Source organism: Equus quagga, chromosome 4 (genome assembly GCF_021613505.1).
Source record: "Equus quagga isolate Etosha38 chromosome 4, UCLA_HA_Equagga_1.0, whole genome shotgun sequence".
NCBI lineage: Eukaryota > Metazoa > Chordata > Mammalia > Perissodactyla > Equidae > Equus > Equus quagga.
In genome coordinates, this window is record NC_060270.1 from 68286895 (window position 1) to 68301180 (window position 14286).

Consider the following 14286-nt stretch of genomic DNA (forward strand, 5'->3'; position numbering starts at 1 on the left):
GATTGATTTTTCTATTTAATTCTTTCCTGGTTTGTACCAATTGCTATTTCCATTCTTCTGTTGTATTATTGAGCTGTTTTTTAAAGGGCATAATTTATGTGATTTATTTGATATAATATAGGAATGTTTCTTTGACATCTACTTTATGACATAATTCTTTTGATCTATATCCATTTTATGCCTTGACTTGTCATCCTTTCTCTCTTTTCTTCTACAATTTGTAACCATAGACTTCACTCTGGTTCTGTTATGATTCTTATTCATCTTTGAATGAAACACGTGTTTTGTAGAACAGCTATTTCCTAAAGAATCTTTTAGGGAAGGACTTGAGATATGGGCTGGTGAGGTGGACGGTTTGAATTCTACACTGATTCAGATAATTTTCTGGTGAATTCTTCTATTTAGGATATGGTAGGGGTTGTGGGTCCCTATGTTATTCATCTCTTTGAGGTAATAAAAATGTCTTGATGGCTGATTGTGTAAATCTATATGGCACAGTGTGTTTGCGTGCACTAATTTTTTTTTTTTTTGAGGAAGATTAGCCCTGAGCTAACATCTGCTGCCAATCTTTCTCTTTTTGCTGAGGAAGACTGGCCCTGAGCTAACATCCGTGCTCATCTTCTTCTACTTTATATGTGGGATGCCTACCACAGCATGGATTGCCAAGTGGTGCCATGTCTGCATCTGGGATCTGAACCAGCAAACCCCAGGCCTCCAAAACGGAACGTGCACACTTAACCACTGTGCCACTGGGCCGGCCCCAACGTGTGTGCTAATTTTTTGTTTATGTCTACTTAAGTTAGTGAAATCAGTAGCTGCTTATCTCTTTTCCACCCACTATCTGTCCTCTAGGCAGCCTCAGACACAGTCTTTTTGTGAACAGAGGACAGTTCAGTCTAATGCCTCCTTTAGACTTGTTCACTGTGTCTCTCTGAGGTGTGCAATGTGGTTAGGAACACGCTGCATCTCTGACACTCTCCAGACTTGAATGTCCAAAGAAAAGAACTTTATTGAGCCTTTCAGAATAAGCTCCCAATTTTGAAGATTTCAGGACATGGCTCAATATATTTAAATGTGACAGGATATTAATAACATCTATTTGCCATTTCACCAAATCTGTGTAGAATTTGGAAAGTATTCCACATATTTCATTTTATGAAGTTTTTTTTTTCAGTATCATTTCAGATAATTTCACTCCCAGCTATAAAAGAGAAAGGGGAAGGTTGAGGTTGAAAGTCATTTGGTTTTAGAAAAGAAAGTAATTAAGGTGTCCTCCTGGACTCTGCCATATTAACCAGATGTCCTTTGTCAGTCAAATGCCTGCATGTGAAATACATACCATTGTGGGGCCATCAGAGCTCCCTAAGAGGTCTTTTAAGTGAGGAAGGAGAAAAAGGGAACTCCAAGCTGTAGTTACAAGGCCCCTTTTTACATTTGCAAACAGGAATTCTCTTTTTGAACTTGACGAAATTTGCAGGGGCACCTCAGTTGGGAGTCTTGGAGCACAGCACCATGACGTAACATGTAAGATGTAATGCTTTGATAATTTTAATTGCATAGTTTCCTATGTTATGCATTTTTTTTCTTTTATGGATTGAATTATTTGAGGGTAGCATTTTTTTTAAATCTTTCTTTATTTTGCAAACAAATAGGACAATACCTGGCACTGAGTAAGTGTTATATTTCTGTTTTCCACTTGAAGTAAAAATTGAATGTAGAAGTTTTGTCTCATTGACAAAATAAAGTTTATTCAGAGCACGTTTGTTAAAAGTGAATGCTGTCAATACAAAACCCCTTATGTGAAAATTTATTGGATTTAATTTCCTATACAGTATATCCTACAGCAGTCTTATTTGCTGCTTGCTCCTATTCTTCACGATGTCCTAAGATTGGTGGATCCAAAGTTTTAGTCATTGTTTCTCCGCTCACTTTTAACTATACTTACAGCCTAAATGATCTCATTTGGTCCCATGGTTTTAAACATTATCTTCATATGTGGATTCCAAATTTACATATCTATCATAGACTACTTTCCTGAACTGCACACTATACGTCTACCTCATATCAATGCAAATAATCCATAATCAAAATTAGGATGAGTTTGTTATGAGCCAGATCTGAGCACTAGCCTGGGGCATTCCTTCTTTATGGAAGGAGGGGTACCAAAGAAGTGGGATGTATAGAGTGGTTATATACCATCTTGGAACAAAGAGCATACATCACATATGATAGAAACGTCCCTTTTACAATAGTCAAGAGATTGCTTAGCTGGCACAGCAGATCAGTGAACACAGCAGGTGGGTGGTCACAAGGTGAGCACAACAGGTCAGTAATTAATCTTTAGTTTAGAGAGAGATGAGTATCCTAAAAGAAAGGCCGATACAGGGAATCTACATCCCTATTTTTAAGGGCATAATTCTTGTCTTTGGGACATAGTAAATATTTAAAACAGATGTGCAATGCATGCTCAACAGGCCATGTCAGGACCTTTTGGAAAAACAAAGTCAGGCTGAATTAGTTTTAAACCAAATGCCTTCGTCATATACTCCAATATATACTATTGCTTTTCATTTATTTATCATCCCCTACTCAACGTCTTCATTTGCATGTACAAATCATATCTCAAATCTAAAATTTTTAAAACTGACTTCCTGATTCACACTGGCCCCCATGCACCCACCAACACACTCCACCTTGATCCTTCTCCATCTCAGTTATTAGCAGCCTGCCACTTGCCCAGGCCAAAAGCTGAATTCTTTCTTTACTCCTCTCTTTCTCTCATATCAAATTTTCACATTCTTTAGGAAATTCTGTTAACTCTATTTTCAAAATATATCCATATTCTTACTACTTCTCATTGCCTCAATTGCTATACAGGAGACATTGAAGTAGCTTTTACACACCTTCCTATTTCTTTGTCTCCCTCAAATCTATTCTCAACCAGCAGCCAGAGTGATCCTGCTTAAACAAAGTTTAGAAAAATATCATTCAATCTCAAAACTCTTCAATGGCTGCCCATCTCACCGACAGCTGCTAGCCTCTAACCCTTAAAAAACAATGTGTATGTTTTCATAAGTAAGGAATGGAGAAGAGTCACATGTCAATCTCCTAAATCAGATGACTGCAGATTCTTGTGTCCAGTGACACATGTCAAGGCGGAAGCATGTGGCTACTAGTCTATATACTTATTAGAGTTGGGAACATAGGCTTTGAGGTCAGACTCACTGGGCATGTTGTCTAGCAGTATCACATTCCAGGTGAGAGGTCCTGAGAAAATTACTCAAGATGGGAATAACATCTCACAAGAATTAAATGAGACTAGGTGAGGTCATTTGTACAATTTAAAGTAAAGTGTACAAGTCTAGCATGTAGACCAATCAATATTTTCTCTCTATTAAGCACTTTTTAATAACTATGAAATGCATAAGACCCTAGATTTATAAAACAGAGGCAGTATTTCCACTAGGAGATGATCCTAAAGCAGTTTAAAAGCAACAAGTCAAAGAGAGAAGAGGCAGAACAAACTCCCTCCTCGGGTTTGTCATTCTCTGTCACAAGCAGATTAAGTAGAGACTTGAATGGGCATAAACTAACCACATCACAAGGTTCCGGCTTGAAAAAGGCAAAGACAGAGAAGTACTAAATCCTTCTAACCCAGATGGCTTTGCTTTAGAGAACAGCTTAAAAAATCCCAACAGGCGAAGTAACTAACTCTTACACAAAAAGTCCATTTTCATCTATAATCCTTTTATTCTTCGTTTCCTCTTCCTATTTTTATCCGTTGCTTTAAGCTCTCCTATTTTTGAATATGATTAATCATCAGTGGGGAAACAGAATTTTATTTTAGACAATTGGCGAGCTGAAGCTATCTGAAATTATGAATCATTCCCAAACTTTGAGCATGAAGCTCACACATGCAATTTTTTGTAGTTGTTTTTGTGGTTGGGGCTTTTTTTTTTTTTTTTGGTGATATTTATATGAAAATTTTCCTCTTAAGAGCGTAAAGGAACTAAATTGTTATAATCTATACTCCTGTCATTGTCCTTTGTGATTCTAGATGCTCTCCCCAAGCTTATTACTCAGAATTATCAAAATAGTTAAACAGAACAAGAACTAAGTGGAACAGGTCATAAGAAGGTGGAGAATCTGTAATGGATTTCTCAATTTCTTCATTGCATGTGCTTCCTGGAAATATCTCAGAATTATGGAAAACAGAATACTTAGTTAATCAGATCATCTAGCTAATAATTACTATGCTCCTCCCTATTTATTTGACTTTATATTCTAAATTAACCTCATTGCTTCAGGCATAATAGGCTCCACACTGCTCCCTCTATATGCCACACTCATTTCCTCTTTGGCTTCTGCTCAGCATGGCCTTTTCTTGCCACATCCTGCCATATATAATTCTCTGATCCCTCCAAAATTCATTGACTGTAAACTTTTCTCAACTTCCATTGCATATAAATTGGTGCAGATGCTGCATGGATTGGGCAAGAGGTTATCATATCAAAAACATGGAATGATGTCAATGTGGTTATTAATTAGGAAACTGATTTGGTTGTTTCCTCACAAAGACCAAATATCAATAGCTTTAAAGATAGATGCTTATTTCTCTCTCCATCAAATCAGTCCAGACACAGAGTGTAGGGCTAACATGGAGGCTTCACGTGTTAGGATTCCAGAATTCTTCAGATTTGTTGCTCTGCCAGTCTCAGTATGTCACTTACATCTTTTGGAGTAAAGTGACTGTTCTGGTTTCTGCCACAACACATTCAGGCCAGCCAGCATTGCATGGTATAACTCCTTCAGAAGTTACTCATCAAGTCCATTCATTGGAGCATTGGTAAGAACTTGGATGCATGACCAAACCAAGCCGCATGGAAGTCTTTAATTGGCTGGTCACATGTCTACCTGGAACCTGGGATTCTGACTATATAAAGAAGTAGGAGAAATGAATATTGAAATACCAAATACCATTCATCTTCCCATCAATACAATTGGACACTTGGGAGAGAATGTTTTAAGCTCTCCTATGCAAGAGTCCAGCATATTTTGCAGTTTTGTTTCTGTTTATTGTGAATAATTTATTTGGCACTCTAGTCTTAAACACCGATCACATGAGATTTTTTTAGCATGGACTGGCATCTTCAAATCCCATCAAACAGGAGTGCTGACAAGTCTGAGTTCCAGAAACTATAGTGCTATGGGCCAGCAGATGGCAGATTTTACCATGGGAACCATGATACCTTGGTACCCAACCAATTAGCCTCTTCTAGCTAGCATATCTCTGCAAGACTACATAGCAAGATAAACTATTTCAACTTGCAAAATTCTCTCTCTTCCAGACATATGGATACTCAATCAGTCTACCATAACCCAGTTCCAGGGGTATATCCTCTGGTGGGAAACAAAATCCTGGTTTCTCATTTAATCTTGCAGAGCTAGCTCAATTCTCCATCCAGAGTTTTTGGACTCCAAACACACTAAGGCATTTTGGTGGCAGATAAGTTTATTACTGATGTTTGGAAACCTATTATACATCACTTCTTCCCCAACATACCTGTGGTCTACCCAAGGAGACCAATAGCCATGGAACTATGATGAATTGACCTTCACTGGTTGTATCAATCTTAAAATAAGAAATGTTATTTTAAGTACGTATGTCTCATCTTTCCCAATATGTTATCAGCTTCTTTAGGAAAGACTGTCCCTTATGCTATAAGCTAGACTGTTACTAGTTATCAGTTAATGCTTACGATTTGAATATTTCATTTATACTTTATGCATATGGCCATATGACCAGTATACAATAATATAATATACCATGTACCGAGTATTAAAGATAACTGTGTTAGCAAATTTAATTTTCAGAAAGATATTATGATTTGTCCATCAGCACCTCAAGTATTAAGACGAAGATGCAAGGTAACAACAAAGTGATATGCTCAAGTCCATTCTGAGAGTACATGGAGAAGGTCTGCTTAAGTGTAAAGCCTATGCTCGTTACCACTGCACTACTCTGACACTTTAATTTAGTAAATCAAAATATGGTTCCCTCTACAATTTATTCTAAATTTTATTTAATATGTGTTTCATTTAATATGTATTTATTGGCTTCAAATATGCTAGGTTCTTCAGTGTATCTAAGGTCAATACTATGAATAAATATTTACTTTTCATTATGCATGAACACTCCTTATTCTTGTACTAGAATGTAAAAAAGTCTATTTAGGTTTTTATATTATTTGAGATAGCTTTTAAGAGAATTTGCAGAGAGATGTATGATGTTGAAAAATACAGAGAATTGGTATTAAAAAGGGGAAGAAAAAAGTCTTTTTGCAAACTACTTGAATCATCAAGTGTTGTGTAGTAATAAGTTCTCTTCTGTGAGCATTGGGGTTCCAAAATTTCAGAAACTGACTTTAGAGTCAACTGCTTAATTGTGGTTTTGCATTTTGGTGCACTAGCTGCTCTGGGGCGGGTTTGCATGTAGTCTGAAGTTACAGAATTACAAATTTGAATTTTTACTCCTTATTTTTCCAAATTTATGGGCAGTTCGCACATTAAACTGGGGACTTTGCATACACACACATTCTCTGATTCCTTGGTGATTTTTAGTTTTCGTTCTCTAACCTCATTTCTTTCCCTAAATTTCAACATAGGTACTAAAATGTCTTTTTCTACAGGAAGCTTTGAGAATGTGCTCCTTAGACGCACAAACGTGGATCCACATCCTTATTCTCCCACTTGCAAGCTACAAGGCATTGGGAAAGTTACACAATCTTTCCAAAACTTAAGTATCCTGCAGGGAAAATGATATAATATTAGTAATTGCCTATGTATTTTTAGTGAGGATAAATGCATTGGTTAATATAAAATCTTTAGCACAAGTTCCAACAAATTTCACTATTGAAATAAATATTAGGTGAAATTACCATTATCATTAAGTATCATAAAATGGACTGAATTAAAATCTTTCCTCCTTACATTTCTTTTCTTTCAAGTCTAATTAACATCCATCCACATAAAAATTTTTTTCTCGTGGTGAGGACTTTTAAGATCTATTCTCTTAGCATCTTTCAAATAAGCAATACAGTATTATTAAATATAGTTACCATACTATATGTTACATCCCCATTTCTTATTTCTTAAAATTAATTTTCATAATTTTGGTAATTGTTTCAATAGTTACCAAAATTTCCTGATTGGTTAATACGATAGTTAACCAGTGTCATTCAAGCCTGGAGGTTTCCTTTCTTAAAAAGAAAAAGCAGGGGCCGGCCCGGTGGCACAGCAGTTAAGTTCGCACGTTCTGCTTCTCGGTGGCCCGGGGTCGCCGGTTCAGATCCCGGGTGCGGACATGGCACTGCTGGGCACGCCATGCTGTGGTAGGCATCCCACATATAAAGTAGAGGAAGATGGGCATGGATGTTAGCTCAGGGCCAGGCTTCTTCAGGAAAAAGAGGAGGACTGGCAGTAGTTAGCTCAGGGCTAATCTTCCTCAAAAAAAAAAAAAAGACAAAGCAGAAACTTCAAGAGGATCTTGGGGCTGACTAGTAGCTCAGCAATGCATCACAAAACCTCCTAGCTGGTAAACAAAGGCATGCTCAGCCTATGTGCCATGAAATATTCCACACTGACAATTTCAAACTAAAGTTAGCAAACTTTCTTTGTTTCTTCTAGCTTGAACTTTTTGTAGTTTCCGAATGTCTATTTTATTAGAGATTTAAACACACCATTCTCTTTTGTTCACAAAGAAAGAAGGGAGAAAAGCATTTCTGTCCTAGTTTGTTTAGGCTCCTCTGACAGAATGCCATGGATGTGGCTTATAGACAGCAAACATTTACTTCTCATGGTTCTGAAGGCTGGGAGGTCTAAGATCAAGATGCTGGCAGATTCAGTGTCCAGTGAGAGTTCAGTTCCTGGTTCCTAGACAGCTGTCTTTTTGCTGTGTCCTCACATGGTGGAAGGGGCAAGGCAGCGGTTCTCCAGCTTATTTTGTAAGGGCACTAATCCCATTCATGAGGGCTCTGCCATCATAAACTAGTCAACTTCTAAAGGCCTCACCTCCAGATACCATCAAATCAGAAATTAAGTTTCAGCATTGGAATTTGGGGAGGACATAAATATTCTATCTATAGCAATTTGCTAAATGTTTTCTATGAGACAGACACTTTCAAGATATTTTATGTATGTCCTGGTTTTGGGGTATTGCAAGAGCCTTCTGAAGTGAATATTATGATCCCTTCTGTGAAGGTTCCAATAATTAATCAGCCCAAGAACACTCACCTAATAAGTAGCGAAGCCAGATTTCTACCCAGAGAAGAATACAGGGGTGAATCCTGGCCTCACCATTTGCATGCTAAGTGAATTTATTCAATTATTTACTATTCAAGACTTTGTTTCTTCATGCATTATATTGATAACAAAATAAAAAATATGTCATAGGATTGTTATAAGAATTAAATGAGACAATGTGTATAAAAACACTTTGTAAACTGAAAAGCAAAATTTTAAACATCCTTGAAATACTAGGACCCCAGAGAGAAATGTACATGAACACTGTGCTAATTATTATGACAGATGTATGATGACAATGCTTGGTACCACAGAGAAAAGGGATATCAGATTTTGTAGAGCAAGGTACACTGAGCCAGACTACAAAGATTGCAATGTAGAAATTAGCATTACAAGTAAAAGTCAGAGTGAGTAATTGAGAGGAAGCCTTGCGATACTTGACATTGAATAGCGAAATTGGAATAGTAGACTGGGACCAGAAGATCAATACAAGCCACTGTGGAGTCATGATGGACAAGTCATATTAAAGTTTGACTTTCTATATTGATAGCAACACTAAGGATTAGCTAGAAAAAAATCTAAATTTCTTTTAATAAATGTTTATATGGCAATTCACAAATATTTACTCATTAATCTTTACAGCAACATGGAGAGGAAGGTATTGTAAGTATCACCATTTTAAGAGGCAGGAAAATGAGGCATAAAAGAATGTTGTCAAAGAGAAACAGCACCAGACATTTGTTAAGAGTAGCAAGACAGATTTTATTCAGACTACTACAGTAAAGGAAGAGACTCCAGTATAAACTGAACTCAAAACCACCTAAGACAAAGGTGACTGCGGTTTTTAAAGGGATAACAGAGAAGGAAAAAAAAGGGACATGGGTAAGTGAAAAAGGAGGAATAAAAAGGAGGCTATAGGAAAATGGAAAATTACAGAAGGAGAATGAGTGAAAAATTACTGAAAATGTTTCGTCAATGTGGATGGGGACAAAGTACATTTTGGGTTTGGCAGCATTACATTTTCTTGAGCAAAGACTCAGCATGGTGCCTGGTGCATCCTATAGGGACACAGCCCAGGGCAGGGGGAAGCCAGAGTCAAGTTTGGTCAAGTCTTTTAGCACAGTGTTCAGGCAAGTCCTTTGTGCCATGTGGGAGTTCATAGTTCACGGTACCACATTCACACAGCTGGTATCTGGGAGAATCTGGATTCTAACACCAGCACCCTGGCTCCTGAGTGCATGCTGCATCTCCATGTCAAACTTTATCACTTGAAAATTCATACGCTTTACATTTATTCCTTTATAACGTTTATTACCCAATTTATACATATCCAGATGCTTGGAGCCTCTCTGATTGTCCAAAATATTTCAGAAAAATCTCAGCTGTATCTACATTGTTGTTTTGGACTTTTCAATATAATTCCTATGGATTTTTGACATGAAATTATTTAAATCACTAAAATTGTAGTCCCACTAGCTCTCATGAATCTGGGTTGGGCGTTGCTCTTACATATTATGTCCTACACTTCCTCAATCATGCTCTTGAAAAAAATGAATGTGAAGTAACTGAATTGTTTGACCACTTTATCTTAAAAGAAAACAAAATAAAAATCCAGTACCACCATCAACCACAAGACAATAAAATTCTATGCTGAACTTAATCCTCACTACCTTTTAAAATTTCTCTTGACTTCACATTTAATTTAACTAATCTTTTATTTAACCACTCTTCTTTCAGTTTTACCAAATTACCAGATTGGAATTATTTTGGTTTCTTGTTACCCAGGTTCCCGGCACACAAATTTAGCTTAATAGGCAAAATTATTCACACACAAATATGATTCCCAGTTCCCAAAAGATTCCATGAAAAAAAGAGAGGAAGACAGTACAAGCATGAGGGAAGTAGGGAGAATGAGGAGAGAGAAAGGGAGAGACCTGGAACATCTGGTCTATGCTCAGATGCTGCCTTAGCCTCCAGAGGGAGACGGCTGCTTCAGCTCAGTTTCCTTCCATCAGAAACGCTCAAGGGTCTGGTTGAGCTTTACTGACATTTGAGTTTTCCTGGTAGGGAGCTCAATGGCTCAAGCAGAAGCAGCTCTCATTTCTAATAAGCAAAAGATATTTAGAAGTGCAATGTGATATAGTAACTTTTTTTAAAGAAGGGAGATGGATAAATTCATATGAGTTTTAAGAAACCAAAAAAATGAAATATATGGCCCTTGAGAATTCATGCAGGTGGTGAGACCAAAAATAAAACACCTACCCTAAACCATTTTGAAATACTCTTAGGTTAATAAGTGAGCAAAACAGAACAAGCAGAATAAAATGTGTGTTTTAAAATAAGCTTGAGCCAGGAATATCCAGCTATGATTGATTTTTGTCATTAGCAACTTTAGTAGCTTCAACTTTCCATACTTTTGTCCTCCTCCACATTTATCATCTACAGGCTGATGAAAGGGAGGAGCCAATTTCTGCACACAAATTAAACCAAAGGAAGAAAAAAGAATCTATATTAAACATTTAAAACACACACACAATCAAAACACTCAGGTTTTTGCACTTCATGACACCTTAATTTCCATCAGCCGGTGCAGCTGTGCGCTTCCCACAGCGCAAAGTCTCATGAAGGGTATATTAATTAAGTCATTATGCCTTGAGAGATAGGTATAATTACAAATCTTCTCACTATACTATTTTGAGTTTCTAAAATTCAATAAGTTAGAAGCTGTTTTTTTTTTTTTTTCCAAGATGCCACAGGGGGAAAAAAGCCAACAACAACAGCAAAAAGTCCACAGATGGGAAAAACTGTCATACTCCCCATGACAAGAGGGCTATCTGAGAGTAGCTTTGCAGGGAGGAATCATCTGCTCTTCTCAGCTCAGTTTGATAACTACCATCACAAACTTCCAGCAAGCGCAGATGTGAGAGGAGATTGCCCTAAGAGAAAATGACCAAGAGGAAACCAAGGCTGGAGAGTCTCCATTTCTTCTGTCTCATAGGGAAGCAATGCATACTTCTAGAATGTAGAGACAAAATAGAACGAGGTGACTCACCATCCTCTCTAGTCTCTTTATGAGAAATGCAGTAAATGGTTGTCCTTAGTATGGTTGCATGGAAAGCTCCAAATACTGAGAACCTTGTTCTACTAGGTGATCTACAAAGTTTTTTTGCATTTAAGATCACAAATTTTGAGCAACCAGGAAACAGGATTGTAGTTTTGCTATAGCATACAATGTCTGTTCCATAGCTAGATATAAACCTAGGTTCTTCCAACAAACAGGATAAAATTTAAGATGGAAAGAGGATACTCTAGTTATGGGTGAAAACTTAACTTTAATACATTCTATCCAAACCAGCCAGTGAATACGAGAAAGTAACATCTAAATACTGCTAGAGTGAACTTGGTGTGATCTCTTTGCAATCAGAAATAAGCTTCCCCGAGTTTTTTGTAACCAATTTGGAGTAGAGAATAATTCATTTCAAAATGTAAGGCCTTCTAAAGCTTGGGTAGGATGTCGTTAACTTCAGGCTGAGAAACCTCCACATGTATTGTCTGTGCTAGGTCTGTATACCTATGCTTATATACAAAATATCTTTGCTACACACTGTCTTTTTAATTGTTGCTAATGCTTACCTCTCTCAGTAAGAATAGAAGTATCTTGAAAGCAGGCAATATCTTTCGAATTTACCCAAACTCTTTAGCCTAGCGTGTGAGGTTTTCCTATCAGCTGACTCACTCTAGCTTGCATCCTTACTTCTAGGTTGTGACTTACAAGAACCTTCCTTTCAGTTAAGTTTGTCAAATAAAATATAAGCTAGCAGGCAGGTTGAGAAGCCAGTTACAACTTCGTCTTTGCACGAGTTAGTTAACCTCATTTTTGTCTTAGTTTTCTCACCTAGAAAATGTGGGTAAAGAACCTACTTCATTGAGTTTAATCCACGTAAAATGTTTACTGCATTGGTTTATACTTAAGCACTCAATCAATGCTATTATTATTTTACCACAAACACATTTTGTGCTTTTCAGCTACTACAATTTTGCTCATTCTACATCTTGATTCTTTGCCTATATCAGCCTTTCTATCCTTCAAGGAGCAAATACATTCCTCTCTCCCTGTGAAGACATTCCTGAACTCTCTGGCCCAATTAGCTATATTTGATCTTAGAATTAAAAGCTCAGTAAACATCTTGTTAGCCGTTTCTTATAAAAAATAAAAATAATGTGCCTCCCATGTTATGGACATGCTACAAGCCACTTTGTAATACTCTGCAATGACTGTCACATTCAAATATTCACACTCTGTTTTTTCATATGCTACCTCCATGGGCAACTTAAATCCCCCTCATTTCCTGACCTCTGATGACATATCCTATCTGTGTTCTTTGCTGCCTACTATCTATAATTATTTTGTGAACTTATGTTTTACACTCCACTTTATTCTATCATGGACCAGGGGCCTACCTTTTTCTCTGTATCCCATTGGGCTGCTTTATTCCTCCTTTGCCTTCAAAATGGCCATAAAGACTCAAATTGGAATCACCGTGGTTTGTTTGTAGGTAATCACACACTAAGTCACAGGACAGCAGCATTCTGGGATGTGTATCATTTAAAACTTTAACTGAGGTAAATGCCTTTTACCTTTTCAGCAGAGCTTAGTGTAAAACCAACTGAACTGCTTTCTAAGTCACTGATTCTCTATTACCCAAGAAATGGGGCAGTAGGGTGAGTTGGCAACTGGAATAAATGAGGACATCTTTCAGGCTGATGCAAGTCTGTACCAGAGATTTATGAGAGAAGGGGAGCTAAGGTCCTGGCCCATTTGTCTATGGAAATGCAATGGGGAAGAAATAAAATTTTCTTGGTGAACATGAACAGGGATTCTGTTAAGTACTGGGGGCTCAGAGCGTTCTATGCCTCAGCCTCTCCTATACCATTGGCCAAAGCAAGCCATGTTAGGCTTGCTAACTTTAGAGGGAATAAAGAAGGGCAATCTTATTATGTGCCTAAAATGGGAAAACATGGAGATATTTGGTATGACAGCACTAAAGCTAATCTTGTCATGTGCATGTCTTACCATTGGCCAAAATAAATAATAGGATATGACTCAGTACAGAGAAGCTTTTTACTCTCTGATTATCTATTTTTTCTCCCAACTTAATTTCTGCAGTTGTATGATTAACCTAACTTAAAACCAAGAGCTTCTTTCACAAAAAAATCAAATCTAAGACCAATGGGCCATGCCTACCTATAGTGACTGGCTTCTTTTCCTACATTGTCTACTTCTTCCCTCCCACATGATATTTCCTTGCTTCAGCCTCAAGTTTTCTCTAGACCAACCAAGCAACCACAAAGCATATGGCAATCGCAAAGTGAGACTCCACAGCAGATAAACTGCAATGCTTCCCCCACCCACCCTGCCTTTCTAAGGCTATCATTTCCCTGGAATAGTAGACTGACTCATCAGCTGAATGAGACAGGGAGTCCATGGAGGAGGATGTTTATGGAGGGAGGATTTACAGGCTTGACTTAGCTGCAGATCTGTAAGATAGAGCTGGCTTAGCTATCTGACACAGGCATTTTATCATTATTTGTTCTGGGTACCCAGGAACCATAAGAAAAATACTGGCAAGAAATCAAGAGATTTTTCTGACAGCTAAGAAGACATATGTGAGAATGCAGAGATTGGTCGAGGTATTCTTCACAGGATATTTAATATACTGTATATCCTCACACAAAGCCTGGTGGAGGCTGACTAATGTGCTTTGACTTTTCAAGTAACCTCTGCAGGAAATCTCTGTTCTTCAGGGACGCCTTTATCTCAGGTGAAAAATGGCTCCTGTATGGGTGGCATTCATATGGGACATACACACACAATCTCCATTTGGACTCATTAATCATTTCTATTATGGACACATTATTCAAGGATATAAGATATAATGAAAAAAATCTTGTTAATACTAAAATGTCCAAAAGAGTACTTAGGGA